The sequence below is a fragment of the Balearica regulorum genome, chromosome 2 (genome assembly GCF_011004875.1).
Source record: "Balearica regulorum gibbericeps isolate bBalReg1 chromosome 2, bBalReg1.pri, whole genome shotgun sequence".
Classification (NCBI taxonomy): Eukaryota; Metazoa; Chordata; class Aves; order Gruiformes; family Gruidae; genus Balearica; species Balearica regulorum.
Genome location: NC_046185.1, coordinates 46,982,858 through 47,004,780, shown reverse-complemented (window position 1 = coordinate 47,004,780; position 21,923 = coordinate 46,982,858). Strand labels below are relative to the sequence as shown.

General features: G+C 43.2%; 1 protein-coding gene across 1 annotated transcript in view; it reads left to right on the top strand.

Annotated features, from left to right (window-relative positions):
* Positions 1–619: 619 nt before the first annotated feature.
* DTNA (dystrobrevin alpha) overlaps positions 620–21,923 on the top strand; it is a 232,148-nt gene continuing 210,844 nt past the window's right edge. The window contains exon 1 of the mRNA XM_075744129.1: positions 620–835. The gene's annotated coding sequence lies outside the window, so the exon portion shown is untranslated. The remainder of the gene's footprint in view (positions 836–21,923) is intronic.

Here is a 21,923-nt window from a genome sequence, read left to right as displayed (position 1 = left end):
CCGCGCCCCGCTGCTGCGGCACGGCCGGAGCGATCGATCCCGACCCCCTCCCTTCCCCGGGGCGCGGCGCCCAACCCCGCCCGGGGCAACGCGTTCCGAAGCGTGCGGGTTTTACACTGCCGGACGTTTAAAACGTGCCCGCTCCCCCCGCCCAGCCCCGGGGGGGGCTCCGCGTCGCGTCGCGCCCCGCCCCGGGAGAAGCCCCGTCCCCGCCCCGCCCCTCCCCGGGAGAAGAGGATGACATCATCCCTCCCTACCAGCTCTCCGCGCCGCTCCCCCGGCCCGCCCGCCACCCCGAGAGGGAGGAGGGGGTCGTGCCCGCACCCCCGTCACGGAGCCTCGCCCCACCGGACGGTTTCGGGGGGTATCGCCGCGGCCCCGGCTCGCCGCTTGGCCTCGCCCCTACCCCACACCCCACTACGTCATCCCTCCCGCCGCCCCCTCCCCCCCGCGCGCGCGGCGGTGCTGGCGGAGAAGCGTCCCCCGAGGGGAGCGTCGGAGCCGGGCAACGGCTTCGCGGCGGCTTCAACCACCGCAGGGCGCCGGCGCAGTAGCATCGCGCCGGCGCGGTGGGGCGGACGCGCATGCGCAACGGGGGGGGCGGGCGCGGCGGGCGGGCGGCGGGGCAGCTCCTGCGCTGACACCTGCAGCATGTGCCAGGAGCTGCAGCGGCAGCGGCCGCCTCTGCCTCTGCGCGGCGCGGCCGCCCCGCTCCGGCGCCGTGCGCGGCGGCGGTGGTGGCGAAAGAACAACTCCCGCTCCCGGCGTCCCTCCTGCTTGGCACCGTGTGCCGGCGGGTGCACGGTGACCTTACGGAGCGTGCATTACCTCACAGGTAAATATCAGCTGATCCGCCCCGGCGGCGGCAGCGGCGGGAGCAGGCGGCGGCGGGAGCCTACAGAGCTTTCCTGAGGTAGCGATCCCGGCCGGGGCAGCGGGTCCGTGGTGCCGGGCGGGGGGCGCCTCCTGTTGCCGTTACCTGTGTGGGGCAGCGGGCGGGGGGCGACCGGGCTTTCCCCCCTCAGCGCCGCGGAGACGCCTGTGTCCGGGTGTGGGGGGCGGCCTCGGCGGGGTGGGGGCAGCATCGGGGGGGGGCGCCCGGGACGGCGGCCGCCGTCCCGGGGTCCTCCCCTCCTCCGCCCTCCCCACCCCGGTGGGGTCGTACCGCGCTCCCGCTTGTTCTCAGAGCGGGTTCGCTGCTTGCTGAGGCGCTCCCGGCCCTGTCAGGTGTGTGCGAGTGTGCAAGTGTGCGCAGGCATGCCGCACGACCGGGCTATCTCCCAGTGACCCACCCAGCCGCTCTATTCAGCGGGGTCCTTGAGTCCCTCGGCACGGAGAGAGGGACCGCGGTGGGCTCCCGGTTGTCCCTGCTCAGCTGCTGTCACGTCTTACGAATGGCTGAGATAAAAGGGATGAAAGGACGGCACCCCATAACGCAGCAGCACTGCCTTTACCTGTGCGTTCACTGACTCATTGGTAAACTTTGGTAATTGGCGGTGAAAATCTTAGTCATTGCAGCCAAACTAGTTTGTATTGCACTCGATGCTGAACAGTAGCTGCCACCTAAAATTAAATATTGCTGGCGACCACGGTGGTCAGCTGAATCTGATGCTTATTCACTGGATCCGCTTCCCAGCATGGGCAGTGTTTTAGGTATTACTCTCAGCATTGGTGGGAATCAATGTTGTCTGATAATCCTCGATAGTTACTGGTGGCCCAGATGATGTCAAAATGAGAGGTTCACCAAGTAAGAAGCAGCATCACAAACCTGGTGCTTGTAGACTTTCAATATATCATGTTGTGTTTGAAGTTTTGTAACTTACTGTTTGCTTCTGAATGCTGTACTTCTGCTTTTCCCCTTGTTGTTGGGATATAGGAGTAAAGGCATGGATTCTGTGGTTTAACCCTATCGTAGCTATGGAGCTGTTTCCGTAACTTTTACCTGAATGCCAGGTTGTCTGCCACACTTAGGAACATGCACGCAACTGGACACCTATTCACTAATTAAATGATGGCAACTAGAGTGTAGTGAGTGCTAGATTTTTAAAGTCGTGCTGGTTTCTGGCTGTCAAAGGGTAAGTGAGCATGAGATAAAAGCCAATGCCATATCTATTTTAAGTTCATGTCTTTATATTGCTCCTCAAAAGAGAATGATCCTACTGACACATTTTTGGGTTTCACCCTTCTGTTGCAGTCAGCAGTCAAGTTTCTGTATTTATTCAAAGTTGGTATTTAACGCATTAGACGTTTTTGTGGTTTTATGTGCATTTTATTTTTTCTTTATCACAAGACAAAGTTAAATTCAAAGAACTGAATGCCTAAAAGTAAATCTTCCCTTCCTATAAAAAGTCATACATAAAATATCAGCTCCTGACTTGACCTCTCAATGAGATATAACTGTAATCAGAATGAGGTGCTGTAGTCTTGCAGTGGTGGTAGTAAATACAAAATTACAGATGTGTGCACACTGTGATCACAGGCAAGTGGGTAAGGCATGCATGTAATATTCAGTATATGTGGCTCCCCAATGGTGTGTAATCACTTCCACAAGCAGTTTTTGATGTGTTACTGGTTGTGTGCACCGATGCCCAGGTTGGCTAAACTGTGCAGGCTCAACCATGGTAGATTCAACTCTCCCTGGGAAGTACCTCAGGACCCAGTCCTGAAAACAAACTTGTGATCTCCATGTGCTAGGGTAACCTACCAATCCCACAACTAAACAACAGAAAAGAGCACAAACTACATTATGCTAAGCTGCCGGATAGCAATCTATTAAGGTTTAGAGGAAGGTGAAGGATGGATTTTTTTTTTTGTTTTGTTTTGTGTTTAGCTTTTGAATGTTAATGATTTCCTTGATTTCTACAGTTGTACGCTGTCGGGACTGTAGAATAAATCATCTCCTCCTATTCGTTTTGCCCAGTCTATTCAGAATTGCCTATAAGGGTCAGCACTGATCTGTGTAACTTCCATTCCAGGCAAATAATCAGATATAATTGCACTGAAATCAATGAATATATACTGACATGAAACTGCGAGAAGAAAATCGGCCTCGTGGTGTTTTATATTTGTATAGCTGAAAGCCAAAAATAGCTGTCATAAACACACCGTGTCCTTTCAGAAGAAATAGTCAATGCCTATCTTACAGTTGTCCAAAACGTTTCTTCTGTTTCAGCAGGTTTGGGTTAGGAAAGTGAAGGCAGCAATCTTGGAATGAGAACTGTTCTAGAGAAACTTCTTGTTCCAGTGACTAATCTCCTTCTCCTTAATTCTGTGCTGTTAATCTCAGCATGCACATATCCACACTATTAACATTTGGCAAGGACTGTTTTCTTAAACAGGGCTCCTTAAGTGTGTTGCCAGGTGTCACAGGGTTAATTCTAACGACTATGTTTTAAACTGCTGCTCTTTACATTAATTATGTATGTTCTTGTCTCTAGGCATAACAGCAAAATGTAAGTGGTGTGGAATGTTACATTCCAATTAGTTTTGCCATGCAAACGGGGATTGTTGTTGATGGTTAAGTCTGACATGTACTGTGTGACTTGTCATGTTTTTCCTGGAGAGAGGGGAGTCTTGGGACTGAGTCACCATGGAAGAACATGGAGCCCCGTAGGCACAAATCTGGTGCAATGGAGTGATGAGTCAGACCTCTTATCTTTAAATTTGGTATTTGGTGGTATTTGTGCACGGGGTGCATTGCATTCATTGTGCACCTAGGCCAGTAACTATAGCAGGTGAAAAACTCATTTAATTAGTTCTCTGACTATGGGATGCCTTTTCTTTGCAGAGTTGGTCCTGCTTCTATTGAAACGAAAGGCTGTTGGCTAGGATTGTGTGGGAAATCACGGCGTATTAACTTGCGGAGCAAATCAGGTCTGCCAGGCCATATGTATTCATTTCTTACATTGTTTCAAATCCAATAGTAGTATGACCTAATGCTTACATTTTCACTTTCTGCATTGTAGATTTGCACTAGCTTTTTCAGACTTCTGAAACTGGATAAAGAGTAGAGGAGTAAGAGCAGTGTTGCATCTTGAGAGGCTCCAATATTTGTCTAAGCTAAATGACTTTTATGAGTGCTGCTGTGGAATGGCAGTATTGTTTCTGATTCCAGAGGAAGCTGCTGTTATTGCTAAGCTAATGAAAATAATTGAAATTTCTTAGAGGTGGTAGCCTCAGAAATATACTAAACAGTGAGAGTGAAGACTGCTCACTCAGCTGTTTTCAGAAAGAAAACAAAGCCTTACATCAGAGATGTTTTCACTTAGACACTTACTCTGAATTTCCTTGAATAGCAATCATTAATAACACCATCTTCTCAAGCTAACAGAGCATGAAAGTTCCTTGATTTGTAATCATTTGGGAGGAGATGCTCGAAATTCTGTCCAGTTACACAAACAGCACAAGAATGACGCTTTTGCTGAAAATAAGGAGGGGCCAACGATAGGCAATTGTGCGTAAGGCAGTTGGAATGGCCTGGAAGAGTGTAATGCGACAGCTCCCTCTCCTACTTCATTACAAAAGCTACTAGAGGGACTGTGTTTAGAAAAAAAAAGGGGGGGTTTATCTGAAACTCATAGCAGTGCATTATTGATCTGTGTATTTTTTTAAATCTTGTGAATGTAACTGGTCGCCATTTTGTGATCAACACAGATGTTTGCACTGGGTTTGGGGTGGTGCGTGTGTGTTTTAATGGTCTTGCAAAAAAAGCTTCTGTCTTCTCGCGTTGCCTTAAATTGGGAAACTGTTACAATGAGGACACATTAGAAAACGCACAGGAAAGATGTGCCAATTTAGGTCTAAAGCATACCAATTCCAATTAACGCTTAAATGCTTTATTTGTTTTTAAGTTAGATACACCTATTGTATTCTCTAGATGTATAGACATCTAGAATGTCACATGTGGAGCAATCAACACAGGGAGGGTTTAGCAGTCTTGGCAACTGAGATGAAGTGCCGAGCCACTTGCAAGAACTTGGAAGTTTTGGTAGTCTTTGTGTCCTGGTGTGGAGATCAAGAAACCTGAGACTAGTTGCACTGATGACGAAAGTCATACCAGAACTGGAAATCTCCAGAGAAATCCATCTCAACTCTAAAGAGATGGAGATCTAAGAAAAGCCTTCAAATACCTCTTGTTTGGATTTGGTTACCATAGAAATGGAACACCATGAAGTCACAAGGTAATATCATGCCCCCCTGGAAATCAACAGCGTTTTGCTATTGACTTCAGTAGAGCCAAGGTTTTGCCCTGGTACTTAAGATAGCCAAGACTGAAATGTACGGGGCTAAATCCTTCTCTCATTTATGATGGCATCAATCCAGTCCTAGTGTATTTTCTTCCTTGAAGTGAAGAGAGAAAGAGATTGCAACTGTACCACCTATCCACAGCATATCCACAACTGCTGCTAGGGAATATAATTATTTTATGCTGTTCCTGTATGCTGTGCAAAACCTTTATCATTAAATGTGTGACGTCATCTTCTCCTCCTGTAACCACTGTGTTTATACTGATTATGTGAGAAGTACCACTGACAGTTCACATACCTGTGCATATGCCACAAGGACCCAGAGGGAAATCTTGAGCTGTATCTTTTATTGTACAGAGGCTGCATTTGTATAAGGATGCTCTGTATAACCAGAACAGCCTGTAAAGGGAAATACAGAGACTTTTATAATTGTTCAAAAGAGATTACAACTTAACAGAAATCCATCGTATAATGTACAAAGTACAAAAATAAAGGCTCTTTTCAGTTAAATCCTCTACCAGATTGATGCCAAGAAGCAATGCAGTATCTCAAATGATTTGGGCTTTTTTAATCTTCTTAGCTAGAAGAGATGTCAGAAGAGCCAGGGGTGGAGATCTACAAAAATGAAGTAGAAGATTCATGTGGAATTTCCTCATGTAGTGGTCTGGATGCCTCTGCTTATTTTGCTTAAAATGAAATTCAAACTTCAGAGGCGTACTTGATTTTCTTTTCTCTTGGCGCTGACAAGCTCTGCCTTGGCTTTGTTGTCTAAAGAGGTAACAGCAATTAAAATGTGATGTGACACTGACTTCTATAAACTGTTTTGTGATGTAAGAATCATAACGTAAGATTTTTCTGACATGATGAAAATTAACAGGGGAAAGGAAGTCTTTCAGCATTATTCGCAGCTTTTCAAAAAGTTCAGCAAGAACTTCCCCCTGATTGCCAACTCCTTGCACAGTGGGTGCAAGTGGAGGCTCCTTTAACTGCTAAAACCGGTGAAGTTTAACCATGTTGGTTTAAATAAAAGCCTGATATAATTTTGCCCTTGGGCCTTACTGAGGAACAGAGGAGCTGACGGTTTAGCACCAGAATTTGCTTGTCATACTTATGGGTGAATAGATCCATTGAGCAGTGAGACCACGTTGAACTGTTTATCTTGGCTTGTGCAGGAAGGTGGAACTGTGTTTGCACCATGCTTGGCACCAGGCACGACGGGTGAGCTGGTTCCATCCAGGAGGAAGAGCCACGTTGAGTGGTCCCAAAGCAGCTTCCCAGTGCCTGAGTTCACAGGTGACTAGCGGAAAAGTAGAAGATAATGCAACATTTTCTGGAATGTAATTATTACCATTAAGAGATTAAAACCCAAAAGTAAACCACAACCCACCTCTGTCTTCAAGTGATAAAGATGAAACATAGTGCAAGTAGAAAAGTAAAGATCAGCTTTAATCAGCAATGTAAGAGAGAGCAGTGTGCCCAAGATGGTAGTATGATCTTCCTAGAAAGATTTGAGCTGAATTGAAGATCTGATGCATGTTGTTCTAATCTCGACCCCTGGTTCCTGGGCAACTGTAGTTACTCACTAAATCTGCACACTGTGAAAGGAGCTGCCTTTTGTAGGGCATTTGTATGTGCCCTTATGCCTCGCAGAATTGCCCTGTATAGAGGCTATTTACATCTATTGAGTTTCCTCACAATTGCCTTGTTGTACTTGATTGGTGCCAGAGTTAAAGTTAAATGATGGTTGGCCAGTGCTTAGCCACAGAAGCATTGTCCACAGTAATCACCGCCATAAAGTAGGTCTTGATCATGGTCTGAAGTACCAGTCAGCTCTCCTCTTTTCTTCCCTCTTTGAAATTTTCTTTGGTTTGGCATGCGTGTCAATGAGCATGGTCATGTGGTGTGCAACACAAACTTGAGATGCCCTGGGAGGCTTGCTTCCCTGGAGAAAGAAGGGCTCTTGGCTGCCCACCAAAGCCCATCACGGCTTGACAGTTACGCTTTAGTGAAATGGACCGACCAACTTCTTGGCGGGCAGTGTGCCAGCCTAACAGATGGGCCTCAGTGTGGGCAGCCAGCAAAACACATACATACGTGTAGATGTAGATAATTGTATGTATGGCCATAATAAATAGGGATCCTTGCAATTTGAAAAAAGTTGCCAAAGCAAAAGGCTGAGTACTAAAAGCAATGAGTCTTCTTTTGGGGAGGGGGCATGTCAGAGTGCTCACAGGAGGGATCTGTGCTTTCCTTGTTGTTCTCTGCTTGCAGTTTTGCAGATTATGTAATAAACAAAGGAGGCTATTTAGTCTTTTGAATCCAGGCACTCTTGTTGCTACAACTGAGAATGTGGAAAATGACACTTTACTGCAGTGAATCCCCTTACAAACCACTTGAAGCTTGATACCGGCTCATATTCTACCAACACGTTTACTGGTACAGCTTAAGATCAGTGGAAGTCTGTGCATGCCATGCTTTTTGTTTTGAATTACATTTTGAAGTATGAAATACTTCACTGAGCAAGAGCAAGAGTTGCATGAAAATCAGTTACCAGTACAGAATGTAACAAAACTTTCTCTGTAGGTCATAGCTTCTGAAATCTTTGTGTGTGGTTAGCGAGTAAATGCTAAGCCCCGTCCATGGACGGCAGTCAGCTAACGCATGCAGGCATGTAATAATTGATAATTAAACACTTGTAAGTCTTCTGAAGACCTAAACATTAGTTGTATCTCTACAGAAGCGACATAGAAAAGCTAGGTGACTTGAACTTGTCTAGGTGACTTGGACTTGTCTGCATAGGGATCTGATTGCAGAAGCCCATTTCCCTAATTTTATCAAGGTGATGCTGGAGGATTGCCTGGCCTTGCTGTCTCAGGGCACATAGGTATCTTCCTTGAAGGTCTATCTCTCCTTACTAGGAGAGAGCACTAGTGGATTGCAGGATGAATAGCACTGCACACCCAGCTGGGAATTGCTTTGGGCTCCTCTTAAAATTCTGGAAGATCTGTGGACATGGTTTTCCTTCAGCTGATAGGGCAAACCAAGGATCTGTGATTTTTGGCAAAATCTGTAATGAACTCTGGATACCTTTAGTATAAAGTAGAGTTTCAGCTTTATATTTCTAGGACCCTTAAGTTAGATTAGCAGAAATTGTTGGGGTAAGAAAAATCTTTTCTCAAATCCTGGAAATAAATTATGTTTACCAGATCTAATTTAATCCCTTTATGCTTAACCTGAAGACATGGCAGCTGTCTGTGTGACTCCTAAATCAAGTACTGTAATCGCCGGCTTCTAGAGCACACACAGCACACAGACAAATTTTGCAAGCCAGCACTAAATGGGCTAGCAGGCCTAGGGAGTACGTTTTGGCTGAAAGGATGGGACCAGGCTTTTAGGGGGGGGCTGACCATCCTGGCAAGACATCCAAAATGAGTACGATGAAGGGACTGTGGTGAAGAGGAGGAATAATGAGGTAGTTTCTTAGGGCCCAGACTTCAAAAGATGATTAAAAACTCCTGCAGATTTCAGAGGCAAGTATTTGCTCCCATAATGCAAATGACAAGAGTGTGCCTGGTGCATTCTGAATATCGAATGGAAGGATGTGTTCTGGTCCAAGCACGATGTCTGACATGCACATGCTTCTCTTTTTCTTCTTCGTTTAGTCTTTCAGACATGTCTACCATGTGACTGCTCATTTTCTGCTTCCCAAATAATAACTGGAACAAGCAGTTTAATGGTGGTGTACGCTAGTTAATGGGAACTACAGAAATTTAAATTTCTGTGTGGGAATTCTGCAAGTTTTGACTCATTTAATCCCTGTCTCTTTAGCCCACATCTACCATTCCTCTTTGTGCAGGCTAGGGGGAACATAGCCTTTAAGTCTCAAGTGGTTTTTATCAGTTTTCTTATCACCTGCATTCAGCTGCTTCTGGTGGGACTATTAGAAAAACACAGGTGCAGTCCTCCAGAGGACTAGGAGAGGGCAAAGTGAAAGAAAAACAGCATGGAGGGAGGACGGTTGTTAAAAGGGGAAGGTGGGATGGAGAAAAATGAGAAGACCAACATTAGCAGTAGCAGGGTCAAGCCATATCTGTTTATGCCAACAGACAGGACAATGATTTCCTTTTTAATGCTGAGTGTGCTGAGGCAGGAATATATTTGTTCTCAACTAAGTGCTGGCACTGAAAAGAGGAAAGTTGCTGTATGTTTTAAGCCTGCAGACAGGCACATTAGAAGTTGAACTGCATCATGTTATCTGTATAACCTTCTGCAAAGAAAGGTGATACGTACTGTCGAATACTGTAATATTAGAGGTATTACTTTTGTAGTCCCTGTTTCTTTAGACAGATACAGAAGATTTAAAAGCAAACAGTGTTTGTGAACACTGCATCAGTCTAGCCTAAAAGGCACTTTACTAATTTTTTCCTTCCTGACCCCTGTTTAATCTAGTCATGTTAAAACCAACATTATTATGGACAACTGCATGAAACTTGTTTGCACAGAAGAGGTAAACAATAACTGTTGTACAAGATTAGTAGCTTAAAATGCAGCTACTTAGTACATTTCTCTGCACCATGGATTAGCCAGTCATCCTTCTTAGGTAGAAGAATAGGTAGAATACCTTCACATTTTAGTGAAGCGTATGTTTCATTTGCCCCATTGTAATGCTCTTCTGTATTTCCACAGGGAATGCTACATTTCTGATACTCTAGGAGCCCCATATTGTCATTGCTATTTGCATTTGCCCTTAAATGTTGCCATCTTACTTTTAAAAACAAGCTAGCAGAAAGATAATTATTCCTGTGCAATTTGGCTTTTTTTTGTTCTTTTTTTTTCTTTCATCACATGAAAGCATGTAGTAGGGCATTATAAAACTCTTGATTTGTTGTAGGCAATCAGACTTTTGGTGGTGTGCTTGACTATCAGAACAAACGACCACGGCTTCTTTACCGTAAGCTCTGTTCCAAATAATTAATGTAATGTTAGTGGGCTTAGGGAAGCAGTTGGCTATATTACAGTGACTGCAAAGCATGGAAACCTACTGTGTCTTTCTGTCATAAAAAGGCCCTGCCTGTGCTGTAGATCCTATGAAGAATTTGTAGAGATACTTGAAAGGATAAAACACTGTATAAATTCCTAAAGTTCAAAGAGAAAATAGCACTCAGGATAAAAAAGGGAGCTTAGCCCAGCAGCAGCTTAACCATATATGACAGATCTAGTACTAAGTCCTGCGCCATCAATGCAAATGCCTCTGGAGTTCACCAAGTAGCCAGATGGAAGGACTAGAAGAAAGGCTTTGAGAATACTGACCTTGGAGGGGCAGAGTGAGAAGTCATGTGCTTCCCAATAAATGACTATGATTTTCTGGGCAGGATATGAACAGGGAAGGTTTAAGATGTGTACAGCTAGATCTGTCATTCATTTCCTGTGAAAACTGCTTTTAAAGGCATTAATGTATATTTGTCAGTATTTCTGTGCAAGTATTGTGCCATAAATAAAATTGGGAACTCTGCAGCTTGGCAACCCTGTTCTTCTAACATAGGGATTTAAGCAGCTCTGTCTTTTCTCAGCCACTGCTGCACATTGACCAGGGATGGCACACGACATGCAAATTATCTCAGTAAATAATTTGCACTAGTTGTCACACGAACAACACAAACTTTGGTGGCTGTGGCAGGCTGCTGTTGTTGCAGGAGACATGCAGGAACGGCTTTTATGAGCGCCCGAGGAAAGGAATGACACAACAGCATTTTAGCAGCTGTATTGATACTGGATGCTACTTCAGGCTTCTCACCCAGTGCTCGCAGTCTTCATTTCAAGTAGTGCGAATGTTTGTAAGGTAGGAAGTTATGTTGTATCCGGAACACCTTAATGTTAAATAAAGTAAATATGGGCACTGCAGTAAGTGAAGTCCTAGGAAACTATGTGTGAGATTGCAGTCACTGCTAAGAGGGGTGTGCTTGTTGGAGGCCATATTGTGGCCCTTGCTGATGACCGTGGGCATAGAAATGGTTCATGTTGCTTTTGTTTATTTGTAGGAAAAGGAAGAAACATGGAGCTGCAATCGCTGTTCTGAAGCTAAAGTATAGGTTTTTTTCCCCCACGGTTCTGTTTTTTAGGAGACTGCAGCAATGTATTCTAAGCAGTCACAGGAGCTTTAATGACAGCTGTTTTGCTTGAAAGTCCGTATCTGTCAGTGTCTGTAACATGATTTGCTGTAATCCTTTGGATTTCCTCATGTTTAAAAAAGCTCCAGAGTCTTCTTTGCCTACCAAAACACATTTAACAGTTGAAATTTTAGCAGGGAGTATTTCTAAAATCTACCATTTTGCATATACTCTGATGATCCTACCTTTTATGGGTTTTTTTAATACATCTCACATTAGTCTGAACATCCAATTAAGAACATGGCTTAGGAAAATACAAAAGTTTGAAAAAAAAAATAAAATAACACTAGCAGAAACCTTAGTAGTCTCATATTCTTATGCCATTTGCTGCTCAAAACTGAGGAAAAATAGTGAAAAACGAAGTTGTCTTTCACAGCAGACTTTATGCCTATGAGTCAAACTCACCTTAACTGCTTGGCTGTTGAGAAGGTTTGTCCTTGAAACCCAGAATTCCCTTACATGCACTGACATGTGTTTTGCAAGACCTTGAAATTTCACAATGGAAGGAGAGCTGAAAACTGCTGCCAAATCTACTACATGGTCATGGTTATCCAGAGCTGACCAGAAGCTTTAATGTCATGCGCTACGGTACTGCAGATTGAAACTGCGGAGCTGTGGTGTGCAGGGAGGTAGTCGGCACCACACGGGTGGCTGCCCCTTTGGCCACGTGGTGAAATGCAGGTTTACCACAGAGGGCAGGATGCAGGTGTATCGTTCTTTTGACATCAGCAGGCGGGCTGGCCCTTTCCTTCCATTTTGTTTGCCCAAAACGCTTTTTCTCAAGCAGCAATAACTGAAAGGGGAAGGTATTGACTGGCGCAGTGGGTCCTGTGGCACGCTGCCTTGCTCAGAATGCAAAGGAGGAGAGTGGGGAAATAGGACCTGATTTTAGTACTTCTGTGTTAGCTATTCTGAAACCAACCACGTCCAGAGCACTTGAATTTGTTACTGTTTTTTCCAGGGGACTCTCTATGGTCCTGCCTAACAGAGAGAAAAGAGCCATGGTTGTCCCATTGGTATTATGATTTACATCCCAATTGGTTGATACCAACACACTTACTTTTGCTAAGCTACAAACAAACTTGTTTCATCAAATCCAGTTATCCAAAATTACCAGCATCCAGTTGGATGGCTCTCATAGGGCTTTGGGAGGTGTGAAAAGGGCATTTGGATATTCCTGCTGGTCTTTTTCCTTTCCTTGCTTTTCTTTTTATCAACTTCTTTCCACTGAAATGTCGGCGAAGCTTGCATGTTGTTGTGGTTTGCTCTTCATGCATCTATTTTCATTTAAGGACTACAAGATACTGGACCAATCTACATTTTTCTAGCAGTCTTCAAATGCAGTAATTAAGAACAATTTATTGCTTTGTTTGCAAAGCCCCAAACCAAAAGGAGAGGGTTCTCTTACCCCTTCCTTATCTTTGGCAGCCTCACAGCAGTGAAACCTCCCTCACCTCTTGCTGTCTGCTTGGCTAAGTCCAGTGAATCTTTTGTTAACAAGGGGTTAAAAATTCCTTAAGAATATTTGTGCTCTTTATGCTTTACTTCATACTTCTTCTTGTGTTTGGGTAGAACATACCAGCAATTGGAACATAATTTATGAAATGTTATGAAATGTTGTTAACGCTTTTAAATTGAAGCTCCAGCATACGCTCATGCACAGTCCTTGAGTATCAAAACATTTGTTAGTGTATGTTATGTGAGCAGTTAGGCTGGAAGCTCAGACCTGGAGACGGCCTTTACTATTTTTTTACAGCTTATTTTTCACAGTTTATTCCTTTTTTTTTTCCTTTTAAATAAGACAATCCTCTCCTACCTTGCAAGAGCTGAGGTTTTGATGTGACTTTGTTTTGGAAAGTGGTAGCACCCACTTGCTTACTATTTGTGAATCATCAATGTCATTAGATATTAAGGTGTTTCACTCAATTTTGATATACAAGGCTCTGTTCCATGTTGTCTGTGCATCTGTATTAACTGGCTTCTTAACTATTGTGTTTTTCTACTTGGCAAATAGTCTCAGCAAAAGTATCTACAGCAGTTGCTTCGAAAACTGCAGCATTTGTAACTGGTAACTGTACTGTTAACATTGGGTTTTTTAATATTCTATTTTTAAATCTCCCTTTTAAAAAGAAAATACATGGAACAGTTACCCAGAAATGCAGCAAAAAACCTAATCCAGTCCAGAAGTCTTTACAGCAAAATACAAACCAGTACAGCTAATCTGTGCCGCCTCCTAATATGAGTGTGTAGCACGCAATCTAGGCAGTAGATTCTTAACTCCACAAATTCATATAGCTGCACTGAAGGGATCTGCCCTGACTCTGAGTGTTTTCCCTGTGAAGCTATTAATGGTGTAGCACCCAGCACATATACTGGGGCAGGATCAAACTACACATGCATCAGAGAAGGGAAATAAATGCCTGAATCTATACATGTATGTCTGCAGAAGTGAGGTGACAGGATTTCTAAGCATATTGGGGTGTGGGGGGAGGGATAGAAGGAGACAATAATAATGGGGAAAAAATGAAAAAAAATCTAAGGAATTAACATCCAGGAAGCTTTTTTGAATTATTTGTACAGCGTATCACAAAAACACAACAAAAAAGAAAAGGTCAAAGTCCTGAGAACATGGATTGAAATGATCAGAGGCCCTTTCAAATGGCATGGAGTGCATGCCTGCATTAATCCCAAAGTGACTTGTTTCAGGAAGAGGGAATATTTTGAACACCAAGAATTGTTCTGTTCTTCTCAGTGACCTGACTAAGGATGAACACATTTCCCACTTGTCATTGGAGTAGTATTAAATCAGCCCATTTCTCAGTGTAGGACGTCAAGTCCCAAACAGGTGGGACTTCATCCACTGTTTTATTTACCAGTCAAGTGAATTTGTCTCCTTTGGTATTTGACTACTGCATCCCTGGTAACACTGGCCACTGCTAAAAGTAATGATTTGATTTTGTCAGATTTAGATCTATTCATACTGTAAAGTAACAAGTGTCTCTGTTTCTGTCAATATACCTCCTTTAACTTTTTCAACATAGGTAGAGAAATTTACATCACAAAAACTTTGGGAGATGATACTAGAGCTGGCTTCCCATGGAAATCTCTGTATGCAATCCCAGCTGGTTTAGCATGATGCTAGTGCCGAGTTAGCCCCTGGTTGCAGAGGGCTAACTCGGCAAGGCTGAGTGATAGTAAGTTATGACCTTCCATGTTTCGTACACTTACATCCTCTTTTATTTTCCTGAGCACTTCAGATGATCAAAAATAATTGGCAAACATTTTTTGCTTGTTTGTTTCTAAGTAGTCTTTTGAACTGACAAGACATGAAATCCTTAGACCAAAGGACAGTATTTTTCAGTAGGTTACAAATGTCTGAAAGTAGAGATGCTGAATATATTTACCTCAGCCATGATTTTACTGCCATAATAAGATTTTTTTGCTTTGCTGCATACACCAGGACTTCAAGATTATGTTAGCTTATGCTGAGCTAAATCCAGATACAGGATTTGGTTGTAAAATATACAAGGACAGGTTTGTGTCTGCAGAAAGTCTCTACAATCCCCTTTCCATGAGAACATATTAGTGGGGTTGAAAGGAACCCATTGCGTAGTGTTTTCATGCAATGCTAGCTAAAGTAATGATGACCTTGCTGTTTACACTCCTGCAAGGCTCCTGAGAAGCCGGGGGTAGCTTCATTATGCCTCTTCCAGATGGCAGTGTCTTTTTCCCTGGAGGTATTTTGGTTTTGATTGCTCTGCCAAAGCTTGTGTTGACCAAAAGTACGTGAAGTCAGTAAGCAGTGCTCACCTGCGATTTGTGCTCTTCAGCACGATGCTCTTAACTTGCGGTAACTGTAGCAGAGACACCTCCTGAGTGTGTACACCCTGTACCAAAGGTCACCCACCCATAGGTATGAGCGCCTGAGTAAACCCTTGTGCTCCTCCTCAGTAGGAGCATCCACAATGGCTGGAGCTTAACTACTATCATTTGATGATTCATTTGCAGTGCTTATTTTCTAAAAATTGCATAGCCTGTTCTCAAAAGCAAGGCAAAGAAAAAAGCAGCTGTTACGAAAAGAGAGGAAGAAAAACTCACACATACAAAACACAGAGCTTTAAAGAACCAAACCTACATTGTTAGGGTAGGAAAAAAACAACAATTTGCCGTGTGTTATCTTTGAAAAAGAGCAGAAATAGATAATTTATATTTTTTTTTAGGTACTATTCATATTTTAGACAATTATCAGTGACACTTTTAAGTTTAAGAACGTATGATTTGAATTCAGTCCTGACTTGCATTTCTTACTTTTGTGGGGTTTCATAGAGAATAAATCAGGGAATTTTTCCCTGTTGTAAAAAGACATGCCCATATATTCAGTACTACTGAATTTTAGGCATGTAATATTGACACTGAAATAAACACACTGCTTTTTAAGTATAAGAAGCATCAGAACCGATCAGTCTAAATATTACTGTCATAACATTGAATATGAGGATGGACTTTGTGCTTCTCTTTATTGTAGCATAGTTTATTTAGAATTTGATTAAAAAAGTAGGAAATTGGCATGACTGAAAGAATGAAAAAAAAATTTAGTGCTGTGTAATGTTTTGCAAAAAGTATTTGCTTTCTGTGGAAACAAATAACCAACCAAAAACTAGCTGAAACTTCCCATTTAGGTAGTTCATAACATTTAATTTAAAAATTTGTGATCGAAATGAAACATTTTGACATCCTCAAATTAATTGTTTTCTTTCTGTATTGGGTTTGCATGTCAAGGTTTTAGTAGTGGGGGAGCTACAGGGCTGGCTTCTGTGAGAAGCTGCCAGAAGCTTCCCCCATGTCCAAAAAAGCCAATGCCAGCCAGCTCTAGGATGGACCTGCCGCTGGCCAAGGCCGAGCCCATCAGTGATGGTGGTAGCACCTCTGGGGTAATGTATTTAAGAAGGGGGGAAAAAAACCCCCAAAAAACCAAGAGCAATTTCAGCCAGAGAGGAGTGAGAAGATGTGAGAGGAACAACTCTGCAGACACCCAGGTCAGTGCAGAAGGAGGGGCAGGAGGTGCTCCAGGCGCCAGAGCAGAGATTCCCCTGCAGCCTGTGGAGAACACCATGGTAAGGCAGGCTGTCCCCCTGCAGCCCATGGAACTCCATGGTGGAGCAGATATCCACCTGCAGCCCGTGGAGGACCCCATGCCAGAGCAGATAGATGTACCCGAAGGAGGCTGTGACCCCACGGGAAACCCACGCTGGAGCAGGCTCCTGGCAAGACCTGTGGCCCCATGGAAAGAGGAGCCCACACCAGAGCAGGTTTGCTGGCAGGACTTGTGACCCCGTGGGGGACCCACGCTGGAGCAGTCTGTTCCTGAAGGTCTGCACCCCGTGGAAGGGAGCCACGCTGGAGCAGTTTGTGAAGAGCTGCAGCCCGTGGGAAGGAGCCATGTTGGAGAAGTTGGTGGAGGACTGTCTCCCATGGGAGGGACCCCATGCTGGAGCAGAGGCAGAGTGTGAGGAGTCCTCCCCCTGAGGAGGAAGGAGTGGCAGAGACAAGGTGTTATGAACTGACCCCAACCCTCATTCCCCTGTGCTGCTGCTGGGGAGAAGGGAGAGAATTTGGGAGTGAAGTTGAGCCTGGGAAGAAGGGAGGGGTGGGGGGAAGTGTTTTAAGATTTTGTTTTTATTTCTTATTATCCTACTCTGATTTGATTGGTAATAAATTAATTTTCCCAAGTTGAGTCTGTTTTGCCTGTGATGGTAATTGGTGAGTGATGTCTCCCTGTCCCTTTCTTGATCCATGAGCCTTTTGTTCTGTTTTCTCTCCCTTGTCCAGCTGAGGAGGTGGAGTGATAGAGCAGCTTTGGTGGGCACCTGGCCTCCAGCCAGGGTCAATCCACCACACTTTTACCTCAGTCTGAACTTAGTTTTTTTCTTCCTGAGCTACTGCAGCAGTTCATCCCTTCCCCCATGTCTCCCATTACATCAGGCTGTCCAGCCAAGTGATACATCTTTAATGGTGTGTCACCGGTATGCAGCTTCTGTGTCCCATGGGGAGGTTGTATTTACTGCCAAGATGATGCTTTGCCCAATAGCAGCCACATAGTCAAGTCCACAAGGCACCAAAATTAGAAGTCCAGTGAGGTACTCCAGCAGCCCAGAGAGACGCAGCTTAGTCCCAAAACAAAACACTCAGTCTGCTTTGAAAGTGATACATTTTTTTCTGCATGAATTAAACTTGGCTTTTAATGAAGTACTTCATTTGGATTTTGCTGATGGAAGATTTCAGTTTTCAGCTCAAGTTAAAGCACTTCCGTGCTAAAACACCCGCTGTTCAGTTTTGTTCTGCTGACCAGCTCTCTTCTGAGATTCTCTTATTGTTCGTTTGCATGAGTTGTAACTGGGAAATATCCTTAATGTGATGGCTTCCCTTCTTCTGAGACGCATTCCCTGTTGTTACAAGTAGGGAACTATGGAACCGTTGCTCTTTCTCAAAGTGGCAGAAACATGTCAAGGTCAGATGATAAATTTTCTTGCAGACTGATACACACATTTCTGTTGGAGGTCCTGACCAACCTGGAGCCCAGAGAAACAAAAATTCCTGCCTCTGTGTGTGTATTTAAGGCAATAGCCCACAGATGAGTCATGAATGCAGCATTACTAATGACCCTACCCACACCACAGCTGCTGAACCTTTCTGCAAGGCAGAATGAGCTACAGACCTCCCCCAGATGCCAAGAACATCTCATCAGTACTCCCTGGAGCTGATGGTCTCTGACAGGCTTTCAAACCTGGCCCCCACCTTCTAGCTGAGGAGCCTGTGCAGAGAGACCCAGGAAAAAAACCTGTTCCCTGCCCCATGCGTGATGTGACCCACCCACATCCTTCCCTTGGCCTCACCTCCTGTGCGATGAAATCTCCCAACCCCCGTAATCATTGTAGCACTGAATTTACCTTGAAGTCATGAAGCTGCAGCAGAGAATCGTGCTGAATGAGTGAACGCATGCAAATAAATGTAAACCACAGAGAATGTGATAATTTCTGCAATCTTAATATTCTTGCTATATACCTATTAGCATTTTCTTTGATGGACTAGCTTTCCTTTGACGTAGGACATCGTATATTTTTTAAAGACCTTTGTAAAGGCAATTCATGAAAACAAAAAGGTAGAAATAGTGCAGTGTTGTTTTAGAATAGGCTAAAAATCCTTTTGTGGCTCTTCTTGTTAAGCAAGCAATGTTTCTTCCAGGGCAATGCAAAATGTGAGTTGAAAGTGGGGTGAGAGCAATTAAGATCCAAGAAAGGGCATGTGGAAAGCTCGGATTAAAGAAAGCTGAAAAGTGAAATTTCAGCTGAAGAAGAAAAGACTGATAAATATATTGAAAGCTTTTGATGGCTGCAAAATATACAGAAGGGCAGCTTATTTCCTTTTGGCTTTGGCTTTTAACTGTCGGTTTACTATAACTGAGTTTCTGTTTTCATTCTAAAGAACATTTTGAGGAATGGCATTTCTTCTGCTCCTGACTGTGATCTGCAAAATAAATTCGAAAGATTTGCCATATGTACGTGAGTTGTCTCAGTGTTTTCATTAAATATATATTTAATAGATTTTTCTTTTTGAATTGAGATCTATCATTCTTCTTTCTCCTTTGTATTTTGCTTTTCTGATTTGCTACTGTTCTGTCTTCTTCTGGGCCAGTGCAAGCCCATGTATTAAAAATAAGTCATTTTCATAAGAATCCTGGCACTTCCCATTTGAAAACCTATTCATGAGTGCTGCTGTCTTTTTAAGCCCTGTGCTGTCTTGCAGTAGAGCCAGGGTAAGAGCTTGCTGTCTGATTGCTCCCACTCCCCCACTGCTACAAGCTACTCATGTGTTTGAAAGGGAGGTATGCAAACCTTTCCAAGAGTTGCCTCTCCATGGTTCTTCTTGTGGATACTTGACCTGACAGATGCTTCTCAGAGTTTCTCAGTCTGCTACTGCATATTTCGAAAAGCATTTGTTTTTTGACAAAACTAATTTGTTGTGTTTGCAGGTTTTAGCAAGCCTTTCTTACTTAGAGTAATTCCTTCCATTTTAGAGTTTCTGTGAACCCAGTTGCTGGTCTTAAGTTGTACGAAGACCGGTGATCCTGATTCCGACACAAGTATCGCCAAGCAGATGGGTTGCTTTTACGCATGGCTCTGTTCCCCTTTTCATTCTCAGTGTCAGTTATAAGAAAACATTCTGCTTTGTGCACTTTGAAGAAGGACTTTCACTGGCTCTTGGTCCTAGACTATCATCTCAGAGGAATATTCAAAACGTGAGAGCAACCACACACCTGACTTGATATTTCTGGTGCTGGAGGGGTATGAGTGAAGGCTGTTCTCTTGAGTGGCTGGATCCAAAAGCCTTTGACCTTAAAATCAAGGAAAGAGGCTCTGTGGCAGTGCTGGTAACAGTTCCCAGCCTACTGAGATGTGGTTTGGGAGTGATTGTGAGGCTTTTCAGGGTCTAGGAAGACCAGCTGGAATAAAATGGTCCTTCGTTGCATTGCTGCCATGTAAATAAACAGTTTCTGTGAAAGTTTTAGTGGTGAATTTGGGGAATGAATTCAGAAACTTTGGGCGTTAGTCTCTTGCTGGCTTCTCCACAAGGGAGTTGCAGTTCTCAGGCCCTGTTGCAACACTACCAACCCTCTGAATACTGAACCTTTTTTAACATACAGCTTCTAGATGGTACAAGGTTTTTTACTAAAACAATGTTATCCTTTATGGTATTACAGAAACCCTTGGAAATAAAGTATATTAAAAAACCCATAAAAATTAGAAAACACAATTTTTGGGCAAGTACTGTGATTTCAGGGTGATTTGTGTTCATATTCTCTGTTTTCTTTTGAAAATAAAATTAGTGTCAAACATATTTTTATCTGGAATTAGATCAGGCATCAAACAAGTAGCTCATCTGGAGCATTTCAGTACTGGTATACCACAGACCTATTTGAAGTCTAGGGCTTAATAAAGTAATTTTTACCAGTTAGGAATAACAGTTTGGATTAGAGTTGTATATGTAGCAGTATCCCTTGATCTGAATTAATTGATTCTAGGAAGTGAAAATGAAGTGCACGAATCTGCTTTATGAGCAAAGATAATGGATTTTCATTTGGGGTGCGGGAGATATGAGACAATTTACATCAGCATATGCTTATTGGTATTTTTCATACTTTTGTTGAAATTATTGTGTGATTTTATTCCTTCCTCCTCTTCTAGCTTGTGTATCTGAAAATGGTAATCACATTGGTTTTCAAGGATCATTGGATGTTCACTGAGCATCTAAACCCAAAAAGTAATAATCATATTTTAGAAGGCAAGTGAAAATCACTGCTAACTCTTCCTTGGGAGTTGTGTTGTGAATAGGATGGTTTGCATTGCAATGAATTATGATAGAAGTGTGTTTGGAAAATTTATTCAAGAAAGAAAAGCTGAAAACAGGCTCAGTCAGCTGATGTTCTAGGTTTCATTTTGCCTTTATCCTTAGCTCCCACAGCAGGAGGAAGAGTATTTCTAATTAATGACATTCTTCAATATTTGACAAAATATGAATCTACTGTGACTTCCAGACTTTGCTGAGGGTGGATTAGGAGTCAGGGACCAGGGAGAGCTGCTGTGCGTGGTCAGAGTGGTGTGGAAAAATTTGGACTAAACGTGACCCATGTCACTGCTACCAATCTATTATTATTCACAAACATGAGTTAAAAATACAACAGATATATTGACAGGCTATCCTAGCAGAGGCTTTTAGTTTTTAAAAATGTTTTTTTAATTTCTTTTGGAAATTCTTTTAAGAATTGATAGTTATCATTGTCCTTTCAACTATAATTAATTGTAATTAAAATAGTAGAAAGATATGCTTGAAGAATAGATGTGAGTGGGACAAACAATCTATTGCAGCAATAACTTTATCCAAAGAGCTGTGCTACGCAACCCAGTGGAGTTTCTTGCTGTGTGTGAGGTTCACTGTATGTGTATATCCTCCCTGGCTCTGAGCCTGGGATAAACACCTCGATCTTATTTTTGGGCAGACGAAGTGGCGCTGAGAAATGTTTTTTCTGAGACCTTTTAGGTGAAAATCTAATACTAAATTGTTTCTGCTGTGCTTCATTAGAGGTGCTTGCAACTGGATTGCTATTGATTGCCCTGTAAATCTGATTCTGCATTTTAAAGAGTTGTAACAGAAAAATGACAGTGATATATGTATACCTTAGTAGCCCTCTGTCAAATGTGAAGGAAACTGCAGTTTATCGATGACCTGTTAATGGCAGAGAAGCCAGTGACTATTCACAACCCCAAGACCCTGATCCTACAATCACTTAAGAGGTGTGTGTCCTTGTTAATGTAAGTAACTGTGCTGAACATCATGGGATTAGTCATGTCGATAAAAAGAAGCGAGTTTGAGTGATCCTGGAATCAGTACCTTGGAAGCTGTTCATGTAGGAAAAAGCTATGATCAGATAATCAAAATTAGAAATGCAAGTATG